Raw genomic sequence first — 13,833 nt, 5'->3', positions numbered from 1 at the left:
ATCTCAATCATATAAAATGTATATAGTAAAGAGTTTGAAGGTTGTCTTTGTGTGGTAAAATGATGGCAGATTTTGTTGCTGCCCTTTGTACTTAAGGTTATTGTCCTAATGTTTTATAGGAAGAGCAATTAGTTTACGAGGGAAAAAAACTGTATTTTTTCAAATGACTGAGTTTACTACCCCAGATTAGATAGTTAACACAAACAAAAGATAAGATTAACAGGGGATAGGGAAATAAAAAATGTTTGATGCCTCCTTTTCCATAGTTTCTAAAGGTTACTGTTTGACTTATTACTGTTACAATTACACAAACACAGATTTTTAAAAGTATTTGTGGAAAGCTCTAAGGAACCCACTAGCAAAATCAGAGGAATGTCTACTTTCAAAAACTCACAGTAAAGAATAAGAGCAAACACCACCAAATCTTCAGAGCAAATGAAAAAACTGAAAAGAAACAGCACACACATATGATAAAAACAAGGCACAAAATCATGGCAATCCTGAGACTAAGCGTGATCAGTTTACTTATTAAATTTAGATCCCCTATTAATAGGAAAAGCCTCTCAGATTGTGTTGAAAATCAGAATCTGTGCTGCTCATAAAAAGTACATCTAAATAAAATAACATAAAAAGACTAGAGAAAAGGACAAGTGAAATGTGGTAAGCAAGCTTGTAATAAATTAGAGGAGCATTATTAAGTTAAAAGAGAATTCAAAGCAAGAAATCTTAAAGGTTATTTCGATTTAATATACACATTAGTGACTTAGTGAAGTCGCTCAGTCGTGTCCGACTCTTTGTGACCCCATGGACTGTAGCCTATAAGGCTCCTCCATCCATGGGATTTTCCAGGCAAGAGTACTGGAGTGGGTTGCCATTTCCTTCTCCAGGGGATCTTACCGACCCAGGGATCAAACCTGGGTCTCCCGCATTGCAGGCAGATGCTTTACGATCTGACCCACCAGGGAAGCCCAATATACACATTAGATACAAAAAAAAACCCAGTGTTAATAGACACAAAAGTGTTAATAGACACAAACCATTTGCACAGTGGAAAATATGGTTAGTCAGTCAAGGGAATGTGGTGGGATCACCATCTCTCTGATGTCTGTTTTTCCTCTCCACCCTGGGCACGTGGGAAAACTAGACTTCCCAGGTTCCCTTCAATGAGGTGAGGCCGTGTTAACAGATGCAGACAGCAGAACGTAAGCTGAAATTGGGTGTCTCCCATCCAGGTCAAGAATTTAAGAGCCAAAGTGCCACCATCACACTCACTTCTCTTCTAACAGAGATTGTAGAGACCACATACTACTGTGAAGTCCCAAGACGGAAGTGACCTGCATCTTTCAGTCATTGCAGGGAGACCGGCTGCCTTATAAATTGGCCCACTGGCAACTGGACTTCGCATGAGGAAGACTAAAGCCATGTTATTTTAAGCCTCTGAAATTTGGTGCTTCATTTGCTACTGCAGCAAAATCGGTCCTGTCTTAATACAATAGAGAAATGGCAAATTGCCCAAATAATCAATAAATGAGTTAAACAATGAGGCCCCACTTTCCATGTGTTAAACTGAAGAGAAAAAAAACCCTTAAATATTAATATTCAGTGCAGTGGGGGAAAGGGTAATCTTTTCAATAAATTAGACTGTGTCAAATAGATATCCATATAGAAAAATACGCATTTTGAGCCCTACCTTACACAAAATACAAAACTATGTTTCAAATGGGTTGCAGATCTAAATATGAAAATAAAAGATAAAGCATTTAAAATAAAACATAGAGAAATATCTTCATGACTTACAGGTGGGCAAAGATTTCCTAAACAGAACATAAAATGTGCTAACCATATGGGAGAAATTTGACAGGTTGAACTATATTAAGATTAAAAATTTCTAATCATGGGAAGACGTTCTTTAACTAGTGAAAGCAAACATGGAGTGGGAAAATACTTGCAAGACATACACCTGATGCTGCTGCTGCTGCGGCTGCTAAGTCGCTTCAGTCGTGTTCGACTGTGCAACCCCATAGACGGCAGCCCACCAAGCTCCCCTGTCCCTGGGATTCTCCAGGCAAGAACACTGGAGTGGGTTGCCATTGCCTTCTCCAATGCAGGAAAGTGAAAAGTGAAAGTGAAGTCGCTCAGTCTTGTCCGACTCTTAGCGACCCCATAGACTGCAGCCAACCAGGCTCCTCCGTCCATGGGATTTTCCAGGCAAGAGTACTGGAGTGGGGTGCCATTGCCTCCTCCGATACACCTGATAAAGGACTCATATTCAGAGTATGTAAAATAGCAACATAACAACAATAATAACCTCTTACAAATCAATAAGGAAAAGAGAAGACAGCAGAAAATTAAACAGCTTGAATAGCGACTTCACAAAACAGCATGTCCAAATGGCTAAAAAATTTATGAAAAGATGGTTAACACTTTTGGTTAACAAGGAAAAGTAAATTGAAGCCAAATAAGACACCATTTATAAGAATACTAAAATGAAAAAGACAAAATGTTAGACAGCATGTAGAGCACCAGGAACTCTCATATACTGGAGGAAGTGAAATGTGGTACCCTGGGAACAAAGGGCAGTAACTACCAAAGCTGAAAACAAGCACATGTTATGGTCCATCAATTCATTCCTAAGTCATTCCCAATAGAAATGCATACATATATTCATCAAGGGACATAACAAGAATGTTCATAAACCAGCGATGTTTATAATAGTCCCAAACCAGAAACTACCCAAATACTTACCAGAGCAAGTACATTGTAGAACATCCACATGGTAGAATACCATACAGAAATGAGAACGAACCACAGATAAACACAGTGACATGATGAACTGTACAAACATAATGCTGAACAAAAGAAGATAGACACAAAAGATTACACACTATGTGATTCTATTTATCAAAAGTTCAAAAACAGCTCAAACTATCCTATAATGTCAAAAATCAAGACAGTGGTTGTACCTTTGAGGGATATGTGAGAGAGAATTCTGAGATGCTGATAATGCTCTGTTTCTTGATTTAGTTTCAGATTATATAGTATGTTCACTCTGAAAATTCATCAGGCTATACAATTAGATATGTATACTTTGCTGTATGTTTATCTTGCTTCAATCAGATGTTTAACGTATATAATAAAAATATCAGTTCAGTTCAGTCACTCAGTCATGTCCAACTCTTTGTGACCCCATGGACTGCAGCATGCCAGGCTTCCCTGTCCATCACCAACTCTCGAAGCTTGCTCAAACTTATGTCCATCGAGTCAGTGACACCATCCAACCATCTCATCCTCTGTCATCCCCTGCTCCTCCTGCCTTCAATCTTTCCCAGAATCAGGGTCTTTTCCAATGAGTCAGTTCTTTGCATCAGGTGACCAAAGTATTGAAGTTTCAACTTCAACATCAGTCCTTCCAATGAATATTCAGGACTGATTTCCTTTAGGATGGACTGGTTGGATCTCCTTGCAGTCCAAGGGACTCTCAAGAGTCTTCTCCAACACCACAGTTCAAAAGCATCATTTCTTTGGCGCTCAGCTTTCTTTATAGTTCAACTCGCACATCCATACATGACTACTGGAAAAACCATAGCTTTGAAGAGACTGACCTTTGTTGGCAAAGCAATGTCTCTGCTTTTTAATATACTGTCTAGGTTGGTCATAGCTTTTCTTCCAAGGAGCAAGCGTCTTTTAATTTCATGGCTGCAGTCACCATCTGCAGTGATTTTGGAGCCCAAGAAAATAAAGTCTGTTACTGTTTCCATTGTTTCCCCATCTATTTGTCATGAAGTAATGGGACTAGATGCCATGGTCTTAGCTTTCTGAATGTTGAGTTTTAAGCCAGCGTTTAAATTCTCTTCTTTCACTGTCATCAAGAGACTCGTCAGTTCTTGTTCGCTTTATGCCATAAGAGTGGTGTCATCTGCATATCTGAGGTTATTGATATTTCTCCAGGCAATCTTGATTCCATCATGTGCTTCATCCAGCCTGGCATTTCACATGATGTGCTCTCCATATAAGTTAAATAAGCAGGGTGACAATATACAGCCTTGACGTACTCCTTTTCCTATTTGGAGCCAGTCTGTTGTTCTATGTCCAGTTCTAACTGTTGCTTCTTGACCTGCATACGGATTTCTCAGGAGGCAGGTAAGATAGTCTGGTATTCCCATCTCTTTCAGAATTTTCCACAGTTTATTGTGATCCACACAGTCAAAGGCTTTGGCATAGTCAGTAAAGCATAAGTAGATGTTTTTCTGGAACTCTCTTGCTTTTTCGATGATCCAAAAGATGTTGGCAATTTGATCTTTGGTTCCTCTGCCTTTTGTAAATCCAGCTTGAACATCTGGAAGTTCATGGTTCACGTACTGTTGAAGCCTGTCTTGAAGAATTTTGAGCATTACTTTGCTAGCGTGTGAGATGAGTGCAATTGTGCAGTAGTTTAAACATTCTTTGGCATTGCCTTTCTTTGGGATTGAAATGAAAACTGATCTTTTCCAGTCCTGTGGCCACTGCTGAGTTTTCCAAATTTGCTGGCATATTGAGTGCAGCACTTTAACAGCATCATCTTTTAGGATTTGAAATAGCTTAGCTGGAATTCCATTGCCTCTACTAGCTTTGCTCGTAGTGTGCTTCCTAAGGCCCGCTTGACTTCAGAATCCAGGATGTCTGTACACATTCAACAAAACCCGTATCCTGCGTGTGTGCTCAGTTGTGTCCTACTCTGCAACCCATGGACTGTAACCTGCCAGGTTCCATTTTCCATGGAGTTTTCCAGGCAAGAATACTGGAGTGGGTTGCCATTTCCCACGGATTGAACCAAGTCTCCCATGTCTCTTGCATTGATGAGTGAGTGATTCTTAACCACTGTGCCACCTGGGAAGCCTCATTTGATAAATACATAATGCCAAATTATGGCAAGTACCTAATTAAATTTGTATCTTCATACATTGTTGGTATTAAGGAGAAACTGTACATTTTGGAAAGTAATTTCGATGTATATGTGCAACAAACATTGAATATAGAACAACATACATATATTCTTATTTCTGAAAATCTTGCCTAAGGAAAAATCCAAAACATGGGAGAAAAACTATGCACAGACATTTTTATCACAGAGATAAGCTCAACTATAACCATAGCATATCCTCTTGGTATATTTTTATTCAGCCACAGTTTTGACTGTTTTGAAAACTCTAGTGCAACATAAGAAAAGTTTTTGTTATAATGTGAGGTGAAAAGAGATATTGAATAATCTAATTATTATAATTAAATGAGGATATAATTTAGAATAAAATGACTAGAAAGGAAAACACACAAATGGCATGTATACAACATCCTTGCTCAGTCTCAATCACTCCACAAATCACATAGGTAATGATGTCTCTTAAATCGGTATCTCCAGCCCACACATCTCTTTTGAGCTCCAGGATATTCAAACTCGTCATTCTTCCCTTGGATGTTCCACAGGTCCCTCAATTTTACTCCTATATTTTTTTTATCTTGGTTGATTTTTTTATCTTATGCTTTTTTTATCTTGGAGTTGGTTTCCATTCCCTTTTCCAGGTATATATATGCCAGACAGCAGTATTAACTAAAGTCATCATGTTGCACATTATATCCTCAATACTTATTTATCTTATAATTTGAAGTTTGTACCTTTTAATCCCCTTATTCCAATTCCTCCATCCCCCACCAATAGTCAATGTATTTCAGACTGAATGAAATATGGTAGTAAGTAGTCAGTAAATAGAGCTTGCCATGTGGCACTAGTGGTAAAGAACCTGCCTATCAATGCAGGAGACGCAATAAGTCAGGAAGATCTGCTGGAGGAGGGCATGGCAACCTATTCCAGTATTCTTTTTTTTTTTTAATATTTTTTTTAAAATTTATTTTTATTAGTTTCAGGCTAATTACTTTACAATATAGTAGTGGTTTTTGTCATACATTGACATGAATCAGCCATGTGATTTACATGTATTCCCCATCCCGATCCCCTCTCCCACCTCCCTCTCTACCCGATCCCTCTGGGTCTTCCCAGTGCACCAGGCCCAAGCACTTGTCTCATGCATCCAACCTAGGCTGGTGATCTGTTTCACCCTAGATAATATACATGTTTCGATGCTGTTCTCTCGAAACATCCCACCCTCGCCTTCTCCCACAGAGTCCACAAGTCTGTTCTGTACATCTGTGTCTCTTTTCTGTTTTACATATAGGGTTATCATTACAATCTTTCTAAATTCCATATATATGTGTTAGTGTACTGTAATGGTCTCTATCTTTCTGGCTTACCTCTCTCTGTGTAATGGGCTCCAGTTTCATCCATCTCATTAGAACTGATTCAAATGAATTCTTTTTAATGGCTGAGTAATATTCCATGGTACCACAGCTTCCTTATCCATTCATCTGCTGATGGGCATCTAGGTTGCTTCCATGTCCTGGCTATTATAAACAGTGCTCTGATGAACATTGGGGTACACGCGTCTCTTTCAGATCTGGTTTCCTCAGTGTGTATGCCCAGGAGTGGGATTTCTGGGTCATATGGCAGTTCTATTTCCAGTTTTTAAAGAAATCTCCACACTATTCTCCATAGCGGCTGTACTAGTTTGCATTCCCACCAACAGTGTAAGAGGGTTCCCTTTTCTCCACACCCTCTCCAGCATTTATTGCTTGTAGACTTTTGGATAGCAGCCATCCTGACTGGCATGTAATGGTACCTCATTGTGGTTTTGATTTGCATTTCTCTGATAATGAGTGATGTTGAGCATCTTTTCATGTGTTTTTTTGCCATCTATATGTCTTCCTTGGAGAAATGTCTGTTTAGTTCTTTGGCCCATTCTTGGATTGGGTCATTTATTTTTCTGGAGTTGAGCTGCAGGAGTTGCTTGTATATTTTTGAGATTAATCCTTTGTCTGTTGCTTCGTTTGCTATTATTTTCTCCCAATCTGAGGGCTGTCTTTTCACCTTGCTTATAGTTTCCTTTGTTGTGCAAAAGCTTAAAAATATGGAACGCTTCACGAATTTGCATGTCATCCTTGCGCAGGGGCCATGCTAATCTTCTCTGTATTGTTCCAATTTTAGTATATGTGCTGCCGAAGCGAGCACTCTTTCCAGTATTCTTGCCTGGAGAATCCCATGGACAGAGGAGCCTGGTGGACTACAGTCCATAGGATCACAAAGAGTCGGATATGACTGAAACGACTTAGCATGCATGCACTCCATAAATAACATAATGGGCTGCAGGAACTGAATAAACATATAAATAATTAGAATATATGTTATAGATCTGGGTCAAAAGAATTATATCCTGGTTAACATATATCATCGTGGAAGGTGATTGCAGCCATGAAATTAAAAGACACTTGCTCCACAGAAGGAAAGCTATGACAAACCTAGACAACGGCAGACTGAAAAACCACTTTGCCAACAAAGGTCCATATAGTCAAAGCTATGGTTTTTCTCGGAGTCAGGTATGGATGTGAGAGTTGGACCATAAAAAAGGCTGAGTGCCAAAGAGTTGATGCTTTTGAACTGTGGGGTTGGAAAAGACTCTTGAGAGTCCCTTGTTCTGCAAGGAGATGAAAGCAGTCAATCCTAAAGGTAATCAACCCTGAATAGTCATTGGAAGGACTTATGCTGAAGCCAAAGCTCCAATACTTTGGCCACCTGAAGCAAAGAGCTGACTCACTGGAAAAGACCCTGATGCTGGGAAAGATTGAAGGCAAAAGGAGAAGGGGTGGCAGAGGATGAGATGGTTAGATAGCATCACCAGCTCAATAAGCATGAATTTGACCCCAGGAGATAGTGAAGGACAGGGGAGCCTGGCATGCTGCCGTCCACGCGGTTCCAAAGTTTTGCAATTTAGCAACTGAACAACGAAAAAAATAATGTATATAGAGAGGAAATGAACCAAAGAAATAGAAAATTTTCATCATTGTGAGAGGGACAGAAAACCCTGGGTTGCACCTCAAACACTGCTGTGGGAGTCCTTGGCATGCAGAATTGTCAGTGTCTTGAGGGCAGAGGGAGAGTCACTGGAAAGAGAAATCAAACTTGAAACAGAACAGCTCATCAAAGAAAAAGAAGCATCAGAGATATTGGAAAGAAGTTTGTTCAGAAACTGTCTCTTTTCAACTACCAAAGTGATATGAGTATAAATTTTTTTTGGTTCAAAGTCATTGCTGAATAAGGCCCTCAAAGGATATGGAAGCATCCTCTAGCAAGGGTTTAGTGAATTTTTTTAAACAAATATGTTTTTATATTAATAGCATCAATGTTTTATTAGCTAGCATTTTTAAATGCTTAGCATAGGCCAAATACCACTTGGAGTGTTTATATGCATTATCTAACTTGATTCTAACAATAAACTCTATGAGACAGGTATTACAGTTATCCTCATTTTACAAATGAGAAAGCTGAGGCTTAGAGAGATTAGGGAGCTTGTCCAAAGTAACACAGGTATTAAGGGAAGAAACCAGACTTGAAACCCAGGTCAGCTTGAGGCCAAAGTCTATGCTCTAGACAGCTCTGGATAGTGCCTTTTATATATTTCCATCCTCAAATGCTCTTAAATTTCTGAATGTTATGGAGCCTTTCAATTACAGACTGGAGCTAAAAGGAAGTGTGATTTTTAGCTTTTTACCCTTTCCTTCTTCCTGACCTTCTTGCTTGAAGAAGAAATATAAGATAAACAGGCTTGGATGTAGGCATACTTTGTGACAATAGGGGTAACAAAATCTACAGAATAGTTAAAACCACAGTAGAAAGATAACTCCAAGCTTGAGGATCAAAGCAACCAGACATAGTTAAGCAAAGTGTTAGCTGAAATCGATCGAGAATCAATCAGCTAATAAGGAAAACTACAGAGAAACTTAATATCTTACTTCCTAAATAGATTCAAACAAAGCAGCTATAATGTATATTGCTTTTACTCTTTTCATTAAACATTTATATGCTTATTAAACTGAAGAAATATAAGTGTGAGTTAGGCTTTGTACCACTTTTCTAGTTTGGGGTATCAATTTAACATTATCAAAATAGTCTTAATTTTCAAGTATTATAGCTTTTTACATTGACGACTATTAAATTTTATATATACTTTTATTGCATTGAACAGTTCAGAGTATTTTCAGTGCTGTAATTTTGAATGACTCTTTCCATGGTTCTGAGGTAGCTTGCACCTGCTCTAGCTACAGCTTTTTATAGCCTCAACTAATGATGGATTTGAAGACTATTCTAATATTTATTGTTACACCAGAATAGTTCTTATATTCCATATAAGAAGGTATAGAATAGCAATTACCAACTGTAAAGGGAAATTGGCAATGCTACTGTGATGACAAGCACAGTTGTAGTGGTATGACCGATTTATTCATTTCCTTAATAACCTTCATAGTTGTAATGAGTCATCCCTGTCTCTTCTAAATTATAGGGCACCCTTTTATTCCCAAATCAAATGAATATACATGATGACATTTTTTTCTTTCTTGTTCTCATTTGAAAGACCTAATTTTTCATAATCTGCCGTTAAGAGCATCAGACAGATGTGACTTGGAATCCTGGCTAGGACGAATAAAAGGTTAGAGAAGGCGAGGGTTTCTCTGCTGCCCCCAACTTGTCCTCTAGATGTCTTTCAGAGGCTTTGAAATGTGGTCAGGCTCTTTGTTGCTGTGAGACTGACATTTAAGAAGGTAGTCCATTCCATTCCTTTTATGAAAAGGAAGAAGGAAGAAAGATGAGAGAAGGAAATCATTTTTGGTTTGACAATCAAGCAGACAGTATTTGCTCTATATATCAGTTTCATCATTTACTAATAAGGAAGTTTTAAAGGAGCCATTAAAGGAAAGTCATCTGAGGGCACACAGAAAATGAAATCCTCCTTGGTGAGAATGTAAATTGGTACAGCCACTGTGAAGAACAGTATGGAAGTTCCTTAAGAAAATAAAAATAGAACTAATATGTGATCCAGTAATCCCACTCCTGGGCACATATCCAAAGAAAAACATGGCTTGAAGGATATATGCACCCCAGTGTTCATCGCAGCACTGTTTACGATACCCAGGACATGGAAGCAACCTAACTGTCCATTGACAACAGATGAATGGATAAAGATGTGGTGTGGGCGTGCGTTCTCAGTCATATCTAACTCTTTGCGACCCCATGGACTGTAGCCCACCAGGCTCCTCTGTCCATGGAATTTTCCAGGCAAGAATACTGGAGTGGGTCGCCATGCCCTCCTCCAGGGGATCTTCCTGACCCAGGGATCGAACCCACATCACCTGCAGCTCCTGCATTGCAGGCAGGTTCTTTATCCACTGAGCCACTGGGGAAACCACAAAGACGTGGTACATGTATACAATAGCATATTACTCAGCCATTGAAAGAATGAAATAATGCCATTTGCAGCAACATGGGTGGACCTAGAGATTATCATACTAAGTGAAGTAAATCAGACAGAGACAAATATCATATGATATCCCTTATATGTAGAAAGTTAAAAGAATGATACAAATGAACTTATTTACAAAACAGAAACAGCCTCATAGACTTAGAGAAAAACCTTATGGGTGTGGGGAAGGAGGCGGGTGAGGGAGGGATAGACTGAGAGTTTGGGACTGACGCATACACACTGCTATATTTAAACAGATAACCAATAAGGACCTACTATATAGCACAGGTAACTCTGCTTAACACTCTGTAATAACCTACCTGGAAGGATAATTGGAAAAGGAATAGATAGATGTATAACTGAATCACTTGTTGTACACCTGAAACCAACACATTGTTAATCAACCAATATAAAATAAAAATTGAAAGAAAGAAGAAAAAGAAAGACGCGTCATCTGAAAAGGCAGAGGAACACATCTGCCCTCCAGGTCCTAGCATGTTAGTAGGTGGCGTTTGTCCTATCAACTCATGCTGAGCTGATGAGAAGGCAAGCCTTAGCATACTTCTAGTTGTTTTATCCATATTGTATTCTTTCTCCTGGAGTGTGGATAATTGAAATCACAGGTTAGCAACATAGTAGTGCTGCAAACTAAGGAGACCAGTTCTTTTCTCCTACCACTGCAAACAAAGGAGGAAATGTCTGAGCAGAGAAGACTGCAACATGTTTTAACTTGTTGCTTCAGCAGTACACAAGGCTTTTCTACATTGGCTTAAAAATGAATGACTATTATTGAGACAAAAATTAGAAACCAAATTTTCAGACACGTAAATTCTGCAAATGAGTCACTCTACACGTTAGAAGGAGTACAAGGGCATGAAAACAACAAGAGGAAGTATTTTTGACTATAACATAAAGTTCAAAGTTAGAGAAGATGCCACTCACAAGATATGAAACTAGGCCTAATGAAAATGTTTTGAAGTTCAGAGATGATTAACTCTGATATTGATGATTGAGGAGTTGTATTTAGATGAAGGGAACATATTAATTCTGTAAGAAACCTTGAACACAAGAAAGTTTCTGTTTGGATTATGAACAAGAACAATTAAGGTCTGCCATTTGTTCTCATCTTTCAACAGAAGCTGGAAGAATTAATGTCTCATTAAGGAAAATAGTCGCTGAAACAAAATATGGTGTTTCTTTTAAGAAATGGAAAGAAAATACCCAAGTGTAAAACTCTAATGTCACCAAGACCTCCAAACTGTCCTACTCACAAGTGAAAGCAATGTTGATTTTTTTTTTTACTCCCATAAGTATGGATCGTTCCATGTGCTTGAGCAGTGAGATGTAAAGACTCTAAAGCATTACTGAACGTCTGAGAAATCCAAAATAAAAAGCCATGCCAACACTTAAACCCAAGTGCTCAAATGTTTTATCTTGTCTCCAGAGCTGCCCTTCAACATATTAATATCACCAAGGTTCTGTGCTCTATTTCTTCCTAATCTTGTCAGTTCCCTCTGGCTTCACTTTCTGCCTTAACCAGTCAGACCCCACAGTCCTCTTCAACCCCACTCTTGCCAAGACTATTAATTTCCTTACTCCTTTAAACTTCATTTGTTGAACTCACTCTGCAAAAGTCCAACCCCTGGCTTCTCCCTCTTATACCTGAACGTCTGGAAAAGTAAGAATCATCGAACTATCAAAAATTAATACTGGAGACCATTTTGTAATATATAGAAATATCAAGTTGCTATGTTGTATACCTGGAAGTAACCTGGTGTTGTAGGTCATTTATACTTTAATTACTAGGAAAAAAAATGTTAGTAAAGGCTATTTCTGAGAATATAGGGATATAGAGAAATTTCACTCTCTGTGCTGATACATGCAGAAGGAATGACGAAATTAGAAAATCATTTCTTGGCAATCCACATAGTAACAATTCAGGCAAAGGGACTAGCATCAATGGATGCTAATGCTAAAGTGTGAAAGAAAAATAAGGAACAGAGTTTTATACAGTTGCAAAGTATTTCCTTCAAATACCCATTAATAACAAAAAAGTAAAGGAGTGATTTTTCAGTTGAGAAACCTGTCAGAAACCATCTTAAGCAACTAATCAAACTAATGCCACCAGAAATGGGACAAACTGACATCACAGGCTACACATTGGGATTCAATAAGAATCCAGTTTCAGTTCTACGATGTTCCTAGATGATCTTGGTCTAATCATAAGGAAACTTCAAGTAAACATAAACTGAGAGGCATTCTACAAAATTACTGGCCTGTAGTCTTTAAAAATGTCAAGGTCATGGAAGTCAAGGAAAGACTGAAGAACTGTTTCAGGGTGAAAGAGACTAGAGAAATATGACAACTGCCTATAGCACATTAAAGCATCACACAGCAGTTAATTCTGACATCATCTACCTGGAGACAGCATCAGATCCCACAGGTTAAGGGCTCAGTCCAACAAGACTGCCTCCCCTACTTCAGGTACCAATCACAAATCCAGGTTGTTATTTGTGCTTCTGATCAACTGGCTATCAATCAGAAGTTTTCACAACCTTCTCCTCGGGTTCAACTAATTTGCTAGAGTAGTTCTCAGAACTCGGAGAAACATTTGCTTATGTAGACCAGTTTATTATAAAAGGATATCGTGCAGTAGCAGCCAGGGGGAAAAGATGTCTCGGGTAAGGGACGTGGTAAGGAGTGAAGAGTTCTTCATGCTCTCTGGGTACGCCATCCTTCCCACATCTCCATGTGTACACCAGCTGAACTCTGTCCTTGTGAGTTTTCTAGGAGGCTTCATTAAGTAGGAATGATTAATTAAGTCATTGCTAAATGATTCAATCTCCAGTCTCTCTCCCTCATGGAAGTCAAGTCCCAACCTTCTAGCACATGGTTCCTTCCCCTACAACCATCCTCCTTCCTTCTAGGCTTTCCAACTCACTTCATTAACATAATTTCAAATACAATCGAAAGGAGATTATTATAAATATCAAGATACCTTCGTGGCTTAGAAAATTCCAAGGGTTTTAGGACCTTTGTGCCAAACAATGGGATGAAGACCAAATATATCTTTCTTATTATAAATTACAATATCACAAACACATGAAACTGGACTAAACCCTTTTGCTATAAAAGATATTATTGGGACAATTGCCAAACTTATGTGGGGCTTCTGGACAAAGGATGTATGGGAGTTCTTTGCACATTCTTGCAATTAACTGTAAGTCTGAAATTATTTCAAATAAGTTGTTTCAAAATAAAAAGTGAAAAACAAATCTGCTTTTCCATTTTTAAATCATGAATCATTGGATGTGCATCGTCTGCTCATTCTCTCAGTCGTATCTGACCCCATGACACATACACACAAAAAATAAGCATAACTTACAAGTAAGTTATGACACTTAAAAATAAAAGTGAACTCCTATGAATGTAACACTCAATTTGAGAAATTAGA

At 38.5% G+C, this 13,833-nt stretch overlaps 1 non-coding gene across 1 annotated transcript; it reads right to left on the bottom strand.

Moving 5' to 3' along the window:
• Positions 1-6,989: 6,989 nt before the first annotated feature.
• Positions 6,990-7,096, bottom strand: LOC139038127 (U6 spliceosomal RNA). Its single transcript, XR_011491070.1, has one exon. It is a non-coding gene; the product is annotated as a U6 spliceosomal RNA (small nuclear RNA).
• Between the last annotated feature and the right edge of the window lie 6,737 nt (positions 7,097-13,833).

This window comes from Odocoileus virginianus, chromosome 13, assembly GCF_023699985.2.
Source record: "Odocoileus virginianus isolate 20LAN1187 ecotype Illinois chromosome 13, Ovbor_1.2, whole genome shotgun sequence".
NCBI classification, from domain to species: Eukaryota; Metazoa; Chordata; class Mammalia; order Artiodactyla; family Cervidae; genus Odocoileus; species Odocoileus virginianus.
The sequence above is the reverse complement of the archived record's forward strand: the minus strand, read 5'-3'. Positions and strand labels throughout refer to the sequence as shown.